Genomic DNA, 21,803 nt, shown 5'->3' with positions numbered 1-21,803 from the left:
AAGTAAACTGGTGAAAATCAACAAAATTCACAAACCTAACATATGGCAAATGTAGTATCCTCAAACATAAAACACCTTATACCTAATATAACATACAAAAAATCAAATTGAACATGACTATATTTTTCATATTGTGTTCGTACTGTGAGTTTGTGTGAGAAGCTTGGATGGGGGGGAGGGGTGTTTGCATATTTTTAAATATTCTAGACCTAAAGTCGAAACATGTTTAGTTACATTGTATTTGGATTTGAGTTGTATTAAATTACATTATACCTGCAAGTTTTACTTTGAAGATAAAGAATTGTTATACATGAAATAATATGGTCCTGTTCCATTGATCTTCTTTGTATGTTATATTAGGTATAAATTATTTAAGTTTTAAGATACTATGTTGCCATATATTAGGTTTGTGAATTTCATTTATTTTCACCCGTTTACATATTCCAATTGATCAGTTGCTTTACCACACTATTTATATCATTGCAGCATGGGATCCAGGTATTGTTCCTCAACATAGTATAGCCATTTTCTATGTTGTGGAAAAATCTAAGGGCTTTTCCATAGAGTCAACAAACACATGCCCTAATCAAATTTTATCCATGTTATCATGGGTTCTCCAGTTCCACTCTCATGTTAGCATCAGTCCTCTAAATATCTAAACAAAACATTTGTCACTGCAAATATCGCAGGAGAGGAGTAACAATGGTGTGGCAAGGATCCATGCCATTCAGATGGCCCACATGGTACTATCCTGCTTACAGATGTTATGAAGCAGTATAGGACAAGGCCATGAATAAGCAAATCCACAAACCTCTGGCAACATATGAATCAAGCCTAACAATTCTGAAAAGGGACAAAGAAATTAAGGGCTTTCCGTATGCCTCATGTAGAAGAATATTACATGTGTATATGTGCCTTGAATGATGAATGTGCCTAAAAACCATTGTGTATGTTCAAGTTAAGACTTGAAAAAATGTATAAACTGATAGCATAAATCAGCCTTCTCCAACTTGATGTGCTCCAGATGTGTTGGCTACAATTCCCATCATCCTCAGCCAGGATAGCCATTAACCTGAATGATGGGCATTGCAGTCCAACACATCTGGAGAGCACCAGTTTGGGGAACGCTGGCATAAATGGTACTCCACACATTGGCAGAGTCCCTGTGAAGCAATGCATAGTGCTCTATTTATGCTGACCTCCATGTTTTTGTGTGAACGTGCACAATTCCCAATATGTATGCACATTCTTCATTCATCTCACTGTAACCCCAAAATATACATGTGATTTATTTATTTTTCTTAGAGGCTGGTGATGTCCTGCAGCATAGAATATGAGTGCATTCACTTGTACCCTTGCTAAACTGGTGGGCTGGAGCTTACATGTAAGAAATAAAAAGTAATTGGAAGGTACGTATGCGCCCAAGCAAAGCTATTTTCTTGATGGAGAAAGTTTAGAAGATGCTGAATGTAAAAATAACAAAACTATGTTTTAGACCTGGTTCATGATGTGTTTTCTATAGCATTAAGGGATGTGTTTCAAGTATGAATAAGTCATCACAGATTTAACAGGCAGAACTTTCATATTTCCTCAATCTCCATAGTGTTTCAGTGGAGTCAGTCATCACACATAAGAAACTATGTGATTATGTGCATGTGGGAGCCACCTCATAGACAGTAATCTGACATAAAAGCCCTTCCTTACACAATAATTTTGGGGTACACTTCTGAAAGACAAGCACCTTCTTGAGTACCGCCTATGTGAAATTAACTCAGATATATGAGTCAATGGGAATAGGTTGGCAGATGAGGCAAACAGTGAGAGGGAGAAGCTAAAACTTGTCTGCTTACTCACAAGATAGGTGAAGAAAGCCCATCTCAGCTGTCTAGTCTGTGTGTTCACTTGTATTGCCCTCCAGCCTCTTCCTAGTTCTTATTAATTTAAAGATTTATTTATTTATTTTAATAATAGAACTAATTGCATGTATTATGAGGCCTACTCCCATTCTAATAACAATCTCATTACTAACCTACCAGTGTTAGCAAGAGGTTATTGAGAGGGGAAAGTGGCCAGCTGGCACCCTGCAGACTGGGATTTAATTAACCATTGATATGAGGACCAGGATAATATGGCTGCTCACTTGAAAGAGATTAACTCAGAGCCAGGAAATAGGTAATAAAGGCTTCTCTTGAGCAGCTGCCTTGGTTACTGGTAATTTAATTGGCAAGTTTGAAACCTACTAAAGAGAGACCCATTAAGGAACAGGGCTAAAGGGTTACTCTGTCCTTCCAAAGGATAAGGGGGCAATGGCTGTCATAATCAAGGGGATGCATGCCTTGCCTTATTCAAAGAATGACAGTTCCCAATGATAGAAAGCTAGTTTAAGAAGGGTGTGCAGCAATTGCCTGTTGGTGAAGAAATCAAATTTAGAGGTACTGAAGAGATTGGCAGTGGTTTTAAGTAGAAAAATATCTTCCAGGTATTGCTGGTTTTAGTCTAATAGCCCTAACCCTCCTCCTCTAACCATACCCACTTAGCATTATTTATTTATTTATTATCCTATTTTTACCCTGCTCCTCAGCCAAAAAAGGCTCCTGGAGTGGCATACAATCAACCAGCAAAAAGACAGTCCCTGCCCCGAGGCTTGCAATCTAAAAAAGAAATGACTCACCAGGAAAAGGAGATGGGGAAGGAAGAGGGGGAGAAAGAGAAATAAATACATTTATATCCTGCCTTTCCACTAACAGCAATGTTCAAGGCAGCTAACAATAAAATATTGATAAAATAACACAGTTCTAATTAAAACTCATCCATTAAAAGCACATTAATAAGAAAGAAATAGCAGCACCTGCCAGATTAAAAACTACTTTAGTAGCAAATCAGCTTAGAAGCAAAAGGCCTGTCTGGAAAAAAATGTCTTTTGACTTTGGCAGGGTCGTTTCCGCATTATCTTACCTTGCACTCCTGTGTGAAAGCTACTGCAGACCAGAACTGAGCAGCTGGGGTATATAGGAAAGTAGGTTGGGGTGTTTTTGTTTTTGTTTTTTTTAAAAAAGCCTTTTGCTTGTGTCCCAGTAATCGTGGAGAAACATACAAATGATGACAATCCTCTTCTTCCTATCGCCAGCATGAAATCAAGTTAGGGCCTCCTGCAAGTGGCAGCCAATGAAGCTGAGAAAGAGGGGGCAGAAAAATGGTGATGTGATGATGTCAAGTTTTCCTTTTCTTTCTTTCTTTTTATCACTGGCTAAATGGCAGATGCAGGTCAGTTGGTAGAGGCTGCCTCTAAATGTGGGCCTTGCTTTCCTCTTAGAAGAAAACTGGTGTGCAAATGGGGGTATCCTCAGGCCCAGGGACCTTGCTGGAGAACAGAAAGAAGACAATGAGGCTGAATTTGATCTTGGAACAACCAGTTGCCTATCCATAACTTAGAAGCATCTGGATATTCTTCATGGGTAGTTAGGTCCTTCAATAGATGTTTAGAAGGGACCATTTTCACAGTAGCATTTTATCTGACACCATGACACAACATTTCATTAGGAGAAACTGTGCATGCCAAAACTTATCATCCACACCATGTACAAAAGCAGGTTTTATGTAAATTTGGCAACCACTGCAGGAGAGTCAGAGAGATACAACCAGCTGTGAAAAGGATGCCAAAAGACGCAGAATATGATAGTGAATAGCTAACCCTTGCCTGCCTAATCACCAAATGGATAGAGCAATGTTGATTCAATTTAGGACAAGGTTTTTGTACCTTTTGTGTGATAATAACAACAACAACAACAGTACTTGTATAGAAGATAGCATTCCAGCACAGCCCTTCCTATAACCATGCTGCCTCTTCAGAAAGCCCTGGGCAATGAGAGCCACTTCACACACATATTTGCAGGCACACCTACTGTGTATGCATGAGACAAGCACATGTTTGTATACCAATGTTATCATATTACAGGTACATCAGTCGGAAAACTTTACATTGGATGGCAAATTCAGGTGTCCCCCTGTGTGGTGTATGAAATGTTCCCACATTTAGGAGGTAACCTTTGATTCTATCAAGTTTATTAGATTCTAGGAAGGTAGAAGTCAGTAAACTTTTCTGTTTCTGCTTTTTAAAAAACTTTTGTTGATGATTATTGTATTTGATTATTATGATGCCTTCAGTGCCATTTTTAGTAGAAGGTCTAGTTTAGTGCATAGAAAGGTGCAGTCCTATTGATTACATCTTGGATGGGGGAATTCCCAGTATCCTATGGCCCCTCAGAAAATGTCTATTATTATTATTATTATTATTATTATTATTATTATTATTATTATTTATTAATTTATTTATATAGCACCATCAATGTACATGGTGCTGTACAGAGTAAAACAGTAAATAGCAAGACCCTGCCGCATAGTCTAGGGCCCATAGGATTGCTCCTTAAACAATCCATAGACTTGTGTTATTTTCATATTGTGGGGAAAACAACAAAATCTATACATAATATGTGTAAAACATTTACTGTCATTTCTAGTGACATGAATATTCATACCACACATCACCAAAAACAGCAGCTTGGGCCTATATGAGGGATTTGTGCATACAGAAATCCCACAGTTATTTATTTATATGGTGGATGAACATGCAAATATACCCCTATGTGTATTTCCCTCAGCATCCCTATCCCCATTTCATTTCTAAACCTCTGTAAGGAAACTTTAAGTGACTTTTTCTCCTTGAGGAGGTTTCTATAAGAATAGAGCAGAGAACATTTCTGACAGCAAAGGTTACATGCCAGACGATTGCTTCAGATTAAAATTCACAGCTCTCTTTTTGTGTCATAGTGTGAGTTGGATGGAGCCACAGATATTGAAGATTCATTGTCAATGTTTTGTTGTATTATGGGGTTTAGCAGCTGGAATCAGACTGTAAGGCCTTTCCTACTGATACTGCTATGAAAAAAAGGCAAAGCCTTCCCTCAGCATAAACACATCCCAATGCTAGGATGGAAGATTTTGTCGCCTGCTGCTGCCACAAGGATTAACCCTCATATGAAGAGCTTGGAGTGGGGGAGGGGAAAGGAGCTGGAAAGGCAATCCTGAGCCCACCAAGAGGCCATGTAAAGGCCTCCCCTTCCCCCACAGTTTCTCAGCAGCTGTACTAAGCATCTTCCATCTCCATGGCAACATATCTGTGGCTAGCTGTCCATTAGGTTACTCTGCTGTGGGCTTATTTTGCAAGATATATTCCCCCTCATCCATTTGCTTGGAGATATGCTCTTTCCCAGCTTTCAGAACCTGGGTTTGGTATCTTGCTCCCCCCACGCCCACTTTTAAATAAAAAGCCACATTCTCTGTACTGACAGTTTCTTTGCCCATGCTCTTGTATGGAATGCACATGTTTTCCCAGAGACATAGCTCTATGTTTAAGATGAGACAGCAAGGCAAAGCAAACTGCTGGGACGCCCATTTCCCGGTAAATGGACACTGAGCGCCAGTTGCTCCAGAGTCGCATTGTTTCGGAGGAGGTCTCTGGATTTTCCCAGGTGCTCTGGTCACCCTAGAACAAGCCTTCCAGCCTTCATAGTTAGAGGGATGAGGAGAAATTGTGGATTAGGTGTTAAATGTATGAGATTCATCTCAACCCCTTCCTCCCTGGGTATATACCATTCAAAATGGTGGTCACAATTTGAGAAAGAGCTAGTTAGGTTTGTGCTGACTGGAGGGATGAGGAAGCTTGGCATTGAGGTGAGGTCAGCCTAACAGAAATTATAAATTCATGTACAACATTTAGGGGGAGAAGGAGGAAAAGATGAAAGGGAAACTTGCCAAGTTAGAGAGAGGAAGCACTGCAGAAGTTGAAAACTAGCAGGAAGAAAGAGGAATGCAAGCCTGAGATGCCAGAATATTATATCTATTAATGTTAGACCAAAGTGAGCTGCAGCTTAATTGAACCACTGACAAAGGCAATGAAATGGATTCAAGGAGTGCTTTCATCACCATGTTGAATAGCAATGCTAAAAGCAACTGCTCCAACATTTCAAGTTCTCTTAAGATCAGGTGCAGACATGGTTGAACCCATACTATGAATTCTATTTTATTTGGAAGAACTTTGAAAAATGATCAGCAGTGTTATTCTATTTGTGGAAGATTTCCCCTGGTGGAAGATTTACATGACAGCTCAGTTGGTAATGAAGATGAGGAAGAAGTAAAGCCCCCATGAAAATACCCATGTGTAGTTCATGCATGACTTTTTCCTAAAAAGAAAGAAATACCTATCTAGGAGAACATCTGTGTTATATCTCATAGGAACAGTGATGTAATCATAGAATAGCAGAGTTGGAAGGGGCCTACAAGGCCATCGAGTCCAACTCCCTGGGCAGAACAGGGCAGTACAGAGAATTGTGGGGCCTGGGGCAGATGTGCTGTAGGGAGCCCTGCTGCAACCCCCTATAAAGACCCGTGCATGTATGGGGCTCTGGTGAGCCATGTGGCAGGGCCCAACACTATGGACAGGAACTAAGGCTGGGAGCTCCTTACTCCCCAGTTGTTCCCCGCTCTGCCTTGAGCCAGGCCACAACAGAAAATTACACTTGCAAAGGCCTCTTCAGTTCACAAAATTGGCATTTTTCCCTACACAGAGATTGAGCTCTATTTGGCAATGTTTAAAGTGTCCTTTAGCTCTGCTTGGCACAATAATCAGAAAATATTGCCACAGGTGAATGATAAGAATAGGAAAGGGATGGAATCCTAGAATGTAACTGGCCCATTTGTTATGCCCACAGTGGGCACAGTCATAGACACCCTTAGAGAAGCAGCCAATAGAGGCTATGAAACAATTACTAAGCAGTTTGGCTGTGTGCATATGCTTCATGTTATAAAAGGTAGGATATTTTCCTGGCATAGTTGCATGAGCATCTATGGCAGTGAAGCAGTAACTCTCCAAGAAAGCTCTGGGTTCTAGCTTCGACACTAAGGCCACAGCTAGACCTAAGATTTATCCTGGGATCATCCAGGGTTCGCCCATGCCTGAGCACTGGATCCCCTGTGTGTCACCTAGATGAACAGGTTTGACCCCTGGACGATCCAGGGATAAACCTTAGGTCTAGCAATGGCCTAAGATGAAGCAGCAATGAATTCACATGTCACTTAATCCCCATTGTTAACAGTGTGAGAAACTTGACCCTACACATAAGGCTACTGAAAAATATTAAGCACAAGCTTACACTGTGAACAAGCACAGCCTTTATGACACATATCAATGGACCTTTCCTGTGGCAAGTGAGGAAATAAATGTCCTCCGATTACAACAAAATCTATTCCTACAAGCAATGTTTATCTCCAATTATGCATTTCACAGCACTGTAAACTGAATTTAAAAAGCTGCATTTCTTGAATACATCTACATGCCATGCAAAAATGGTTCACCACCACCATTTTCTGTCTCATTAGCATTCACAAGTGACTCTTTCTGGGATAAAGGCATTCATTCAGCCCAATCCTGTGCATGTTTACTTAGATGTAAATCCCACAATGTTCAACAAGGCTTATTCCCAGGTGTGTGCGCATAGGACTGCAGCTTTAGTGTCATTTGTGGAAAACACCTGAAGGCACACACACGTGTGCAAGTTTTTATCACATGGAGGGGAACATATTAAATTTCCTTATATACTGAGACAGACCATCACTCCATACAGCCCATTTCTGTGTATTTCCCATTTCAGAATGGTCTCCCAACCGTAATATCCGAGATCTTTTTAACTAGTGATGTTGTGGATTGATTGAATCTGGAATTTTCTACATTTGCTCTTCCACTCATCTATGCCTCCTCCCAACAGCAGGGCAAAACCTTCCAAGTTATAAAGATGAAAATGAAAGAGCATATTCAAGGTGAGATGGGACGTTGTGTTAGGAAATTAGAATATTGCTCATAAATAGCTAATATCAGGCTATCATATTAGTTTTATAATTGGAGGACATTATAATTGGAGGACATTAAACTTCAACAGAACTTCATTTTTGTTTTATTTTGTGTTTATATTCTCTTGTAGGGAAAGTGGTATGTGAGGGGGAAAGCAATGGCTGGCATCACTGCTTCATACAACTAAGTTGTCAGTGGCTTTAGCAGGCGCTCAGCTGCCTGTGCTTAAAGGCGAGTTCAGTAACAGGAGTGGGATGAGCTCCTTGTCTTTGAGGATCAGACCACTGGGAGTCAATCAGCCTTGACAATGCTGCTGAGTTTTGTACTGCTGTGACTTGAGTATCTCCCTAGGGCAAAAGGCAGTCACTTATCAGCATACCACTTTCTCAAGCATGGAAAGAGGCAGCAAATATCTCATAAGCAGCAGGGGTAGCACCAAGATCGAAGCTATGGGAGATGGAAAATGGCTTCCCTAACCCCACCCCACCTTTACCCATCACTGTTTGTTCTCATAAATGCATTTAGTTGCTAGTATATTAATGGAAAATGATCCATGAAGCCTAAGAAACTAAGGGTCTTCCTCTACCAAAAATGTTAGACTTAAAGTGGATATGCACCAATAATGCACAACTGATCCATGGAACGTACACTGAGGTTGGGTAGAGTGTCCTCTTTGGGCCATCATTTGCCACAATTCCAGGAGTATCAACAACGTAGTAGGCACTTTCATACTGATTTGAATTTAATATGGACCAGAATTCTTTCTGCTGCTTAAGCTCTAGATAATTTGGAACAGGTCAGATTTCTCTCTGATGATTACTCATGTTATTTTAAAAATGTGTGAGAGAGCTAGCGAGTATATCAAATACATTCCTCTGTCTTGGAGTGGATTCACCTACAGCTAATTTTAATTGGTGGGAAATCTTATTTCTGAAATAAACATATATGTTGTTTTATTTCCTATTCAGTCAAGATATCTGTTCTGAGTAGTGATAGGTAATTCAATGGCAGACAGCTGCATTTCTTGCCAGGCCTCCAGAGTCACCTCCATGGGGATTTCTTTGGAGACAGGTGCCCAATAATGTATCAGTCTCTTGTAAAGCATGAGAGAGAATATTATTTTATGCTCACAGAAACCCAATTAGGATACATTCAATTGAGAAATATTGACTTGCCAAAGTCCACCTTGTGAGGTTCATGGCAAGTGGCAATTTGAAACTCAGTTCAAATTGAGAGATGAACCTCCACCCCTACTCTGAATTCTACATGTGCATTAGAGGACTCAAGAGAGGAGAGGTGAGGTGGGGAAGTGGGCAACTGAAAATAATGGCTGGCTTCCATTTCTAACCACACTGAATGAACCCCTGGTTATATTCTTACACTGGGACAAATTAGTGGGATGTTTTCACAAGTGTCCATGGGATGTTGGGCTTGGGATACAGGAAATCCCCTAAATTGATTCCTAACTGCCAAATCACTTAATGTACCTTATTAGATTCTTGTGAGGATAAAACATTAGCTCCTTGGAGCAAGAGAAAGTTTCAAATGTAATAAATTTAAGCAGCCCAAGGAGTGAGTGAGGAAAGGTCATGGCTCAGTGGAAGAGCACCTGCTTTGTATGCAAATAGTTCCAAGTTCAATACCAGGCATTTCCAGATAGGGCTAGGAAAGAATCCTGCTTGAAACTCTTGGAAAGCCACTGCCGGTCAGTGTTGACAATTCTGGGCTAAATGGACCAAGGTTCTGACTCAGTATACGGCAGCTTCCTATGTTCCTATGAGTGGGTTGTGGTGAGGTAAATGCCCATGATCTCCCTCACCCTTTATCTCCAATAAAATAAGAAGAACTCGTAGTACTTTGCACAAAACTCACTCTTCGGGACTGTGTCACCTTCATTAATCCTGCTAGTTCCTTATCTCCTTGGGCTGACAGGGATAAGCACAGCCTTAGTGTTATTTGGATCCCAGGTGTGCTGAATCAGCACCCCTGACACAAACTCTCTACCGGGAGGCATCTCAAGAATGGCATTTAAACTTACCACATTTGCAAATCAAATGTTTTGAGCCACATTGATCAACACAAAGCTTATTTTGTAAAAGGCTCTTTTCCACTTCCTGTATTGCATTTGCAATAAGTAACTCCATAAAGACTGGAAACATTCTTAGCTCCTCACTGTACCTCTCTAATGGAACGTCATTATTTGGGAGAATGAGGATTATCTGACTCTAGGCTGTGTGGTAGAGATTAGGGGTGTGCACGGACCCCCCGCTCCGCCCCGCAGGCCGATCCGAAAATTTCGGATCGGCCCGCACCACTCCGCCCATACTCCACTCCTCTTTGCCGCGGAGCTCCAGCTCTGAATCAGAGCTCCGCAGTGGAGAGGAGTGGCGCCAGGTAAGGCCGGGAGAGGAGGGCAGGCGGTTACCAGGCCCTGCCGCCGTCGCCGCCCAGGCGACGACGGCAGCAGAGCCCGGTAAGGGGTAGGGGGGCCTTACCTGCCTCCATCCGCGGTCCATCGGCTTCTTCAATTGAGCCCGCGGTTCAACCAGGAAGTCTGGGCCACAAGCGTGGCCTAGACTTCCTGGTTGAACCGCGGGCTCAATTGAAGAAGCCGAGGGACCATGGACGGACGCAGGTAAGGGAGAGGAGGAGGGGGTTTACCGGGCCCTGCCGCTGTCGCCGCATGAGCGACAGCGGCAGGGCCCGGTAAACCCCACTTACCTTTCCGGCGGAGCTCCGGATTGAGGCGAAGGATCCGCCTTCACCTCGATCCTCTTCGCCACGCTCCGCCGGCCCCCCAATCCTCTTCGCCTCCGCCTTAAGGGCAGGCGAAGCCCCCCGCTCCGCTTCTAATTCGCCAGTCCAATTAGAAGCGGAGCACATCCCTAGTACTACAGGGGCTACTTCAAAGGGTCTTGAAAATAAATATCCATCCAGTCATAGCAACTAAAGCGGGATTCTTCCCCACAGGCTCACCTAAGCATGACAAAACTGACATCGTACTTGGAAAAAGTACTTCCTGAACCAAGGGGAATTTTGAACAGCCAGATTTGCTGGGTCAAGTGGGTGGAATTTGGATCTCTTCTGCTTTTAGGGGACAACAGCTGCCACTGATCTTTTATTTATTTTTTTATTAACCAGAAATGTCCTTATTATAACAAGGCTCTCATTCTTTTAATGGAAGCTTTCATGTCACAAATGTAAAGGCCAATGTTCTTGTTTTTTAAGTTATTAGGTGGGACAATACACTCACTGGCCCCTCAAAGACTACACTCCTAAAAAGAAAAGACTTGTATTTTATACCCATTCTAGGTATTTTATGGTTTTAATTGTTGTGAACAGCCCAAAGAGCTTCAGTTATTTGGTGGCATAGAAATTTAATAATAAATAAGGGGACAGAAGGCTAACAGTGTAAAAGACTTTTTTGTTTGTGCCCCTGTTGTTGTATTTGTATCTAACCTTTCCTCCAAAGATTTTACTGCAACATTCTATCCTTCACAACCACCCTGTGAGGTAAAACAGACTGAGAGATAGCAATTGGCCCAGTGCCACCTAATGAGTTTCACCTGAATTTCTACATATCATGCTCACTTTCAAAAAAGATACAGCTTCACATCTCCCCAGTTGCATGGTCTTCTTAGCATAAAGCACCTGGGTTTGCAGAATGAGGGAAGAAGCGCTGCTGGCATTCCAGAACTAAGTTGTTGGGGAAAAAGTGGCCAACTGAAGCGCACTAGGATGAGAACTAGTGAGATGGAGTAGCTCAAATGTTGGACTAGGACTAAAGAGACAAGGTTCAGCAGTGTTGTTTATTTGGTAACCTTGAGCTAATCACTGTCCTAGCCTCCCTCATGGAGTTGTTGTAATGGAACGCTCATGTACGCCACACTAAGCTCCTTTGAGAAAGTGTAGGATATAAATATGGCAAGTAGGATGGAGAGTCTTCAGAACTTTCCAGTGTGTGTATATTGGTATGTAAGAGAATGGCATCAGGGCAATCATATTTACATCCCTGCTGTCCAACATAGCATCTGGTGAAATTGTTTTAGGAAAACTGGATGTATTCCAGAATTGCTGTACAGGCCATTCTCTGATCAGAGGGCACTACAGAGAAGCCTACTGTAACTCAGGAGCATGGCTGGCTTTTTCAGCACTGCTAGTGAGATGGGAAGAATGGATTTTTGTAGTGATCCTCACATTTTGTTAGGGAACAAAACAACTGACAGTCCTCTGGCAGCATAATCAGATTTTTCCTTTGGCAATGATGAAGGTACCAGGAATGGCTGTTCCTTTAGATCTTCTGAAGCGCAGCACCTGACACATCACATCACATCCCCCAAGACGAAATCTGATTTGACCAGCCGGAGAGCTCCCTTCACCTGCACCAGGGCCCTTCTCGTCAAGACGCCACATCTCCCTTTATACCCCGACAGAAGACTCCATCCTAAAACTGGAAGATAATTTAATGAGTCTCAGGAACTGCTGCAATTACCAGAGGCGATCGTTGGATTTTTGTGGCATCAGCAAGTTCCAAAGAAAGAGGGAAGGAGGAGGGGAAAGAGATGGGATCTTTTTTAGCATATCTGAATAATTCAAATGCTTTGAACCGTCAAAATATAATTGTACAGGCACAACTATCTAGAAGGTTCACCTCAAATTACCTGCCTGGAAGAGGAAAGTGAATGACTCAGGAACCTGGCCGGCTCAAACTTCACATATCTATTCACTGCTTTTACTGATCTATAATCATTAAGCTATCTATTCTGTAGTCTGGGGTCTCACTAATGCAGTTATCTACATTATAGCAGTCCAGCGTGATATGTTTGCAAAAACCATTTTTTGGAGTAGGTACCTTTAAGATCCCCTTCAGCTAAAAATCATGAGAATTGATGCATTGGCTGGGTTCAGACAACACGATAAGCAATGGTTGTTTAAGTAGTCAATTGTCAGTTGGGTTGCTTATTGTGTCATCTGGTGGGGAACACACAACTGATGGTTGACTGTTTTTCCAAAATAGCCAATGGAGAAACACAATGGGCTGCTCCGTTGACTATCCCAACAACCATTGCTTCGCAGGCTCCGTTGATTATTCTCCCCTATCCACAGAGTCGTGAGGCAAGAGCGGCAGAAACCCGGCTGCTCTAGCCCTGCAAGGCTCTAGGGGCAAGGAAAAATAATCCAGTGCCAGCAAGCACTTTAGGAGCCCCAATCATCCTGTTCTTTGGTGGGGCCGGGCAATCGGGACTCCTGAAATGTTTGCCTGCACAGGAACATGCCATCCCTGGGGGGGTATCGCCAATTGTGCCACCCCACAAGTTGCCAGGGACATGCATGTCCAAAGCCCTCCCCCCACTCCATCTGGAGATCGCCTTGAGGGGATAGAAGGAGCCCCTTCCATCCCCTTGAAGCGATCCGCAAATGGATTGGGTTGGAGGATGCCTCCTGCAGCTGGACATGAAATGTCCTGCTGCAGCAGACACCCATCTGACAACATTGGAGCGACATGCAAGGTTCATAGCTGTTCTTGTCATGAGCAGCTCTGATCCTTGGGTATCAGCTCTCCTCCCTTTTCGCCTCAGCCAAAGGGCCATCCAGTGCTGAGGCTGAAGGCAGGATGGGATGATCAAACCTGCCTGCACTGGATGGCCACTCAGCTGAGGCAAAAGGTCGGGCGGAGCAAATGCCCTGGGATCAGAGCCACTCATAACAGGAGCAGCTACGAACCTTGTGTGTCACTCCAGCACCCCAATCTCCATGGCAACAGGGCAGGGGACGGCTCTTGAAATGCCGGCCCCTGCCCTGTTGCCATGGCAGCAACTGAAGACACATCAGCACCAAGCCACATCATTGGGTTACGTGGCTTGGCACTGATGTCACCGAAGCAGGGAATCGAGCACCCTGACATGCAAGGAGACCATCCCTAAGACTCCTGCTTCTGCAGCAGGAAGGTTTGGGGCCAGTCTACTCACATGTCAGGGCACTCGATTCCCCCCTCCAGCAAACAACCACAGGACCCTCACTAACAACCACAGGCGCTACACCTCCCCTGACAGGGGAGTGCCCTGGTTGCATAGGAACAGTGGTGGATGAATCTCTTCTCCTGTCAACAGGAGACAGGGCTCTGTTGGTACTTATTCCTGGAGCCCTGTCCCTGTTGGCCGATGGGATTCATCCAACGCCTCGTCTCTCCTCCACTCTTTGTTCCTCCCCCATAATGGCACCACCAGTAAGGTAAGCACTAACCAGCACCGCTATTCGGTGGGGAGGAACTACAGGTGTGGGGGGAAGACAACAACTCCACAGAGAGAAGGTAGTCCTCTTCACGGAGAGGCATTTCTGTGTCACCCAAAGGCAGCCGCGGATTTACCATCCATGGAGTTGACTATTTCCTCTCCATTGAGAGCAGCTATATATCTGGGTGCGAAGAAATTAAAAATAACTGAAGCTAGTTTGACTTGCTTGAATTAGAAGAGAGGCCATGTTCTCTGGATGGTGACACTGGGTTCTGAGAATGGGATTACAAGATGGGTTGTGAGAATGGATTGATTTCTTTAGAATGTTTGAGAAGAGGGAAAGCAGAGTTAGAAAGGTTAAGAACCTCTTCTCAAAACCTCTTCCTCCATCTGTAATCAAGTCTACTGCTTTATCACAATATTTCCATAAGAAAAAGCTGCTCACAACATATCAAATGAACAGAAATAATTATAACAAATAAATCGATACAGAAGTACGAATAAAATGACCAAATCCAACAACTTAAAACTAAACAGAAGAAAATAAAGCCTAACACTGAAATAGGAATATACTACATATAAGGCCAAATAGATCTCCATTCCATAAAAGCAGCATGGGGGTCTCCACAGTTAACCTACAGTATGTACATTAGTTGGCAGCCTCTCTTCTCATTAGTAGGCTGCCTTCCTACAAAGATGACAGGTGTACAGCAACTGCACTCCCTGCAACTCCCTTGTCTTTATCTTGCTGGTCCCAAACTCAAAATTATTTGAATTCAGCACCAATCCCTCACATTCAGAACCTCTATGTAAATAAGAGCTCCTATTTGCATTTCCCCAAGTTATTTCAGATCTCTCTGACAGCACTTAGATAAATGAATTGTGTTGTTAAAGTATACCTATTTGAAATTTAATAATACATTACTTGAGGCATGATAAAACAGAGAACGAACACTGCTTCCCTCTCTCTTTAAAATATTTGTATGTCAGTGTGGTAGGAGAAAACGCACCTTTCGTAGACCAAGAAAACTCACCTTTAGTAGGTCCTGTCATTCCAAAAGAGTTCCCTGGGCTACAATTACATCTAATTAGATAACACCATTGTGCAATTGTTTATTGGCCCAGTTATTGTTCTGAGGCATCCAGAGGTCTGGCTTGTTTTGATCTGTTTGTTTTTGGAGATAGCATGGTTTAATTATTTCCATCCCTGTTCTTTTCCATTGTGGTCTTAGAGGCAGCTAAAACAAAGACATTATCTGAGTGAGGGGGGATCTTGAAGGACTGTCAAAACTCTCTTTCTACAGTAGACCATTGGCTGCAGCAGGCTAGCATCCTCACTGTTTCTACATGGATAGGGATCTTAAAATGGTTCCATGCCCCCAGGCCTGTATGCGCTCTCACTGCCAAATCCAAGTGGCAGATTATCAAGACTGGCTGCTGCCCAGCAGGCAGCTTTTCAACTTCACTGCACACTTGTCCTGCCAAGTTCAGATACCCTTTAGGTCTTTCCCTAACATCCAGCATCTCTCCACCAGCCCAGCTCAGGAGATTGATCTTAATCTCTCCTGTCTGCCTTGTCTCACACAGACAATCTTCCAAAGGTGCCTGGGCACACTGCAGCCATCTAGGCTATGTAGGTTTGGTTCAAATTAGCTGGTGTTGCATATAGGACAAGTAAAGCTCTGGCGTGGGCTGGTCCATGAAGTCACGAAGAGTCGGAAATGACTGAACGAATAAACAACAACAACAGAGTGTGTAGGATTCCAATCAAAATTATACGACTTCCCTGACCATCTTGTTGCATCACAGAATTATGGAATTCACTAAAGATTTAGTAGTTTAGGTGGCTTTTAACAGGATTAGAGAAACCCATGGAGATTAGCCCATAACCACGATAGCTATGTGGAACCTCCAGATTCAGTGGCAGTATACGTCCGAATCACAGATACTGGGAACAAACAATAGGGGAAATCCACCACTTTCATGCCTGATTTCTGAGTCCTCCAGTGGCATCTGGCAGCTGTTGGAAAACAAGCACTGAACTTGATTGACCCTGGCCTTGACCTGATCCATTAAACCAGTTCTTATGCTCTCGTGATATTATCTCAGTTGTCAATATCCTCCATGACTGGATATGTATCAACCTGCATTTCAAGTCAAGCATGTTTTCAATGGACAAACAGAATCCTAATTTGCAATCATGTCATTTGCATGACACATTCCTCTTCAGAATCAACCTTAGTGTTAATGCAGACAGCTGAATTTCTCTCTACTGGAGGCACAGATGGGAGCAATAAAAGCTTTCTCCATCAGATGACACATCAGATTGGGATTCCCTTTTAACCATCACCAGGGGGCTGTGGTCCAAGTGGAGATGGAAGAATATAGAGCACTTTTGGCAAAATGCCACAAGACTAGCACTAAGACACAGGGGAAGTGTTGGCTGAGCATGCAATAAGCAGAAGTTCCTCCAGCCTCTGAGTTCAATTTTGCCGGTGGCTTGGTCTGTAGATAGACAGTAGTATAACAAACATTAGCCTCCATACTAAAGGAGCAATTGACCCAAGATAACTTGCAGTGCAATCCTATATGTCCCTCATACAGAAGTCTGCCCCATTGAGTTCAATGGGGCTTTCTCCCAGAGAAGTGGGTATAAGATTGCAACCGTAGAGTCCAAAATAAGAAGACGAGCCCAGATGAATGCATGTGTTCCCATTTCATATATTTATTTATTTGGAAGCAGTTTTGGTGGCACAGGCAACTTCTCATATTGAATATTCAAACAGCTGACTATATTGTGTAACTGGAAAGTTAGGAATACAGAAAGCAGAGTATTCTGTGTGATGAAATATGTAAATGATTTCAGGGTAGACTAGCATTCCCTACCAGTGTCACGGTTTTTCTGAAAGATTATTATTATTATTATTATTATTATTATTATTATTATTATTATTAACAACAACAACAATTTTCACCCAGAGAGAGAAAAAAAGATTGGAAAAATTAAGATGGCATTATATTCTTTAGAGTTTGTAAAAGATTGCTTGGTAGCTGAAACTCCAAATATGGGGAATGTTCCATTTTCCTCAGATTTGGGGGGGAAATGGACAATTCAATCTCAAGGACCTGTAATGTTTGCAATTATGTATTATTAACTTTTATATAATACCTTATTTGTTTAAAAAAAATTCCAAGGTTTTTGTCCCTGCTAATAAACTGAGGAAACCAAACACTCTCACTACTGTTTAGATTGTTAATATTTTATCTACTACTTTGTTCTGTTTTAAACCTGCTTCTTTATTGTTTTTTATTTATTGGTGGGGAGGGTTGTATTTTTATTTTATTTTTAGGCACTGTACCTATGATTCATAGAAAGGCAGGATATAAATATTTTAGTTACCTGGGAGTGAGCTCCACTAAACTCAGTGGGAATGGCTTGTGAGTAGACGCGCATAGGATGCACTGCCAGGCTTCTAATGGAAAGTCCTGGGAGACGGTCAAGATCTCCTGAACCTCATTTTTATTTTTTACTTTTATTTTATTTTTCTAGTCCTTACTATTAATAGGAAAGAAGAGGGTTTACAATTGTAAGCAATTGCTGCAAAAAGCCTGAAACTGTGGACTGGAAAGATAACACTTTGTAAACAATGCTGTACACGCATACTAGGAAGTACGTCCCACTGTGTTCAGAGGGGCTTATTCCCAAGCGACAGAATCTAGGGTTGCCGCCTGCAGCCTCCTCCTCCGCGCAACCCACCCGTCCGTTTCTTGTTCATCATGGCCTTTAACTGCAGGAGCCGGCTGACCATCCGTATATCCAAAACCTACGCCTTTCTCTGAGTCAGTGACCCGCTGATTATGACGACAAAGGTTTTTGCATCTCTGCAGAGGGCTTCGCCCGACGTGGACTCGCTTGCTTATAATTTGACAGCCACGAACTTTTAGGAAAGCCCCGGAGGGGACTGAATAATACGTGGATTAGTCCCTTTTGCCACTCCGCCTTCCTTCTCCGCGGAACCTGGAAGAGTCAGGGCGAGGTATTCAGATTTTGAATGGAGGAGACCTGGGCTAGCCTGATGACGTCCCCTCTTCCCATTGGCCTTTCGGGTCGATGACGTCACGGCTGGAGAAGTGACTGATGGCGGAGGGGGCGGGGAGAGAATGGGGTTGATCAGTTTGAAGCAAGAGAGAAAGCCGGAGGGAAAAGCGCGAGCGGAGGAGCCCCGTAGACGCGGGCAATGGGATGGGAATATGGGAGCGGCCAAACCACGCAGCGGTTGAGCCGGTAGCCAAAGCAGCGCTCCTTCCCAGCAGGCCGAGGGGTTCTGACAAGGTACGGCTGGAAAGGGAGTGGGTTCCTGGGTAGCCTCTGAGCAGCGCCCGGAGTGGCGGTCCAGGGCCAGGTGTTTTGCGGACATTAGGCGGAGTGTGTGTGTGAACGGGAAAGGAACTGGGCAGAAATAGGGTGAATGTGACGCCCGTCGGAGGCGAAGGGCAGTGGTTTGTGACATGGATCTTTGTCTACTTCCCTTTGCTGCTCCTTGCTCAACTTCCCTTTGTAGGGGGGATTTTGCGGGAAGGGAGTGTCCTGCCCTTTCTTCTTGGAAAGATTGAGAGAGAGAGAGAGAGAGGCGCGTCTCTGCAACCTTCTTTGGTCTTCTCGGTTAGCTCAAAGGCTCTGTTCAATTTGGAAGCCCTCCAAATGCCTTTATTTTATTTTACAGATGAAGCTCTCGGTTGTGGGGGGATTCCTATTTATTTTGAAAGAAAGAGAAAGCTGGGGCTTGGGTGGGGGGACATAACCCTCCCTAAATAAGAACAAGAGCTTTCCCGTCGCAGCCCACCCTCCGTGAACAAAGACCCCTCGCGAAGCTCCGTGTGCCGCAGCTCTGCAGCTCCCTCCTTACGTTAGAAGAGCTGCGCATTGTTTGTAACCTGGAAGGGGCGAGTGCATCTGCAACCGCTTGGTTGTCCGCCCCCTCCCCATTTCTCTCTCTTCGCATCAATGTAGCTCGGCATGGGAGGAATGGAAAGCGAGGGGCGGGGAGGGAGGGGCGGCATGGGGGAAAGAATCGATTAGAATCGCGATTTGCTTTGAATGACATCCTACTTGGGGCGGGGGGGGGAGCGGAGGCTGTTCCCCTCTTGAGTGGGACTGGCGTTTGGAGAGCATAGGCGATTCAATATGCCCATGAGCCGCCTTTTCGGAGAAAGGCTTTCCCATTGTCTGGGGGTGGGGAAGCGGGCATGTCTCTTTAAAAACCTGTGAATGGAGGCTTCGGCTTGGAGATGAGGACTGCAGCAGCGTCTGTGTGTTGTGAGCAGAGACCAAAGTACCAGCCACAGAGTTACGGGTAGACACAAGCCGACCGATCCCTGGATTCGCTTCGGTATACGTGCAGCTGGATAAAGCTCTCTCTTTCTGGCAACTTCTAACCTAAACAAAGAGAAGCCCAAACAAATAATCTCTTCTCTTCCGGCTCTACCCCCCCCCCCCCGCGGCTGCGTGGATCAGCGTGGGAAACTTTTCCCCTAGTGGGAGATCAAGAACTTCTACTGGTCAGCGCACTGGCAGTTTTGACGTGTTTGGAATAGCTTGTGCGGTTCCAAATGGAGGGAGGTTACTTCTGATCCCAATTGTGCTGAGTTTGGTCTGGCGAAGGGGCACCGGGCAGGTAGCCCTCCCTGCGGGGTCTCTCTGCTTTTGCTAAAGTAGAGGAAATGCCGCGTGCTTGGCTCTGAAGCCTTCTGCGCGTTCTTTTCTGTCTCTACTGGCAATGAGTGAGTGGCCTAGTAGATTAGATTTTGGCAGCCACTTCAAAAGTTTGCTGCTTGGAGGTATGGAAACACTAGCAGCATGTTTATCAAACCAACAAAAAGCCAACTTAATAACGAAATGGTTCTCCTTAAAGCAACAGTGGCAAGGCCTGGTTTGTGTGTGTGTGTGTATGTGTATTTTAGCCTACTTACTGCTTGCAGTTTTATGGGACCCCCCCTTTTGTAGTATTCCATTTCACTTTTAACATTGGGACAGTGATGGGGTGCTGCTCCTTGTGGTTGTTTCAGGGTGTCTGTCTGATCGGGAGGGAGGGAGGGAGGGAGGGAGGCAGCAATCTGACTTACTGAAATTCAGCTTCACGAAGGAGAATTCCAGACAAAGGGAACTGCTAGGGTTACGCTTCTCTTCCCTCTTGCCTTGCTTAAATTTCAAGCTGCCCTGCCAGGTTCAGTATGAGTGGCTCCACCTGCAATAGACAAGGATAAGTGTGATTTTGTTAACTGTAGCTTTAACTTTTCCAGGCTGAGTCCAAGGTGTCTTTTCTTCACTCTTACAAAATAAACCTGTGTACCTGGCTTGCCAGCTGAATTGTGTGATTTGTGTCAAAGCGGGGATGCCCTTTTTAACACTAGTGGCAGGACTTCGCCAAATGTTTAGGCAGGAAGCCCCTTGGGTTCCTTCCACACACACACAGCCTTTTGTGTATATGAGGGGGGTGCTAATGAATGGTTTAAATATTGGTGGTTTCTGTTGCTCCTACTGAACTCTGTGATTTTGACCGAAATCATTGGGGATGAGAGAGAAGGAGCAGTGATGCATGTTTCTACAATCTGGATTTAACAAAAGTTAAATCCAAATGACTGCCTTAAGTTTTCCAAAGTTGATGGGAATATGAAGCCTGTGTATGTGTGTGTGTGTGTGTGTTTACTTTGAAGAAAGTTCCATAGAGTTTAATGGAAATTATTTGCTAGAAAGTGCGCATAGGATTCCCATCTCAGTGGGAGCTGTGGTTGGAGGGTCTTGAATTCTGTCCTCCATCTAGTATTTTAGAGATCAGAAGAAAAGTTAAAACTAGGGGTGTGCATGGACCCCCCGCTCCGCTTCTCTTCCAGATCCGCGATTTGCGGATCGGCCCGCTCCGCCCCGCCCCCGCTCCACCTGTGGCCACTCCGCTCGGAGCTCCGGATCGGAGCTCCGTTCCCCCCCCATAGGCTTGCATTAAGCTAAAAAAGTATACAACTTTTTTTCTGTGAAAGTTAGAAACCTCAAGTTTGGCACCATGACACCTCATGGGGGTATACACACGGATGCCAAGTTTCAAGGCAATCCCATCATCCCCTGATTTTTGGGGAATTTAGGAAAATCAGGCACCCCATTCACACCCCTTTCCATAGCTCCGTCAATTTGCACGTTAGAAACCTCAAACTCACCACCATGAAAGCTTATCCAGGGATACACGCATGCCAAGACTCAAGGCAGTCCCATCATCCCCTGATTTTTGGCGGGGCTTAAACCTGCAGACATCTCAATGGGGCCATTTCAAAGGAAATCCCAACATGCCATGAATTGGAGAGTAGAGATCAATGTAAATGAATCTTCTTCTACACTTGAAAAATGGATTTGGAACTTCCAAAACTCTAAGTGAGCGCAGGAAGGACTTCTCCCCTGAGTCAAAGCCACACACACACAACATCCCTGCGAAGTGGGCAGGGGAGGAGGGAGGGAAGGCAGGCAGGCAGCAGACATTTCTGGGGGCATAAGGAAGTGAGCCAAGGATAAGCCAGTAATGCATATAAAATGGAATAAATAAATAAACAAAGGAGGGGTGGAATTAAAAGCAGCAGTGTTGCTGAATAAACAACAAGAAGAACTTTTTAAAAAATGCTAT

General features: G+C 43.9%; 1 protein-coding gene across 2 annotated transcripts in view; it reads left to right on the top strand.

Annotated features, from left to right (window-relative positions):
- The first annotated feature begins 18,308 nt into the window (after positions 1-18,308).
- The window catches only part of CDC42EP4 (CDC42 effector protein 4), a 30,543-nt gene continuing 27,048 nt past the window's right edge, over positions 18,309-21,803 (top strand). For both annotated transcript variants that reach the window (XM_063120069.1, XM_063120070.1), the window contains exon 1: positions 18,309-18,469. The gene's annotated coding sequence lies outside the window, so the exon portion shown is untranslated. The remainder of the gene's footprint in view (positions 18,470-21,803) is intronic.

The sequence above is a fragment of the Elgaria multicarinata genome, chromosome 3, assembly GCF_023053635.1.
Source record: "Elgaria multicarinata webbii isolate HBS135686 ecotype San Diego chromosome 3, rElgMul1.1.pri, whole genome shotgun sequence".
Lineage (NCBI taxonomy): Eukaryota > Metazoa > Chordata > Lepidosauria > Squamata > Anguidae > Elgaria > Elgaria multicarinata.
The sequence above is the reverse complement of the archived record's forward strand: the minus strand, read 5'-3'. Positions and strand labels throughout refer to the sequence as shown.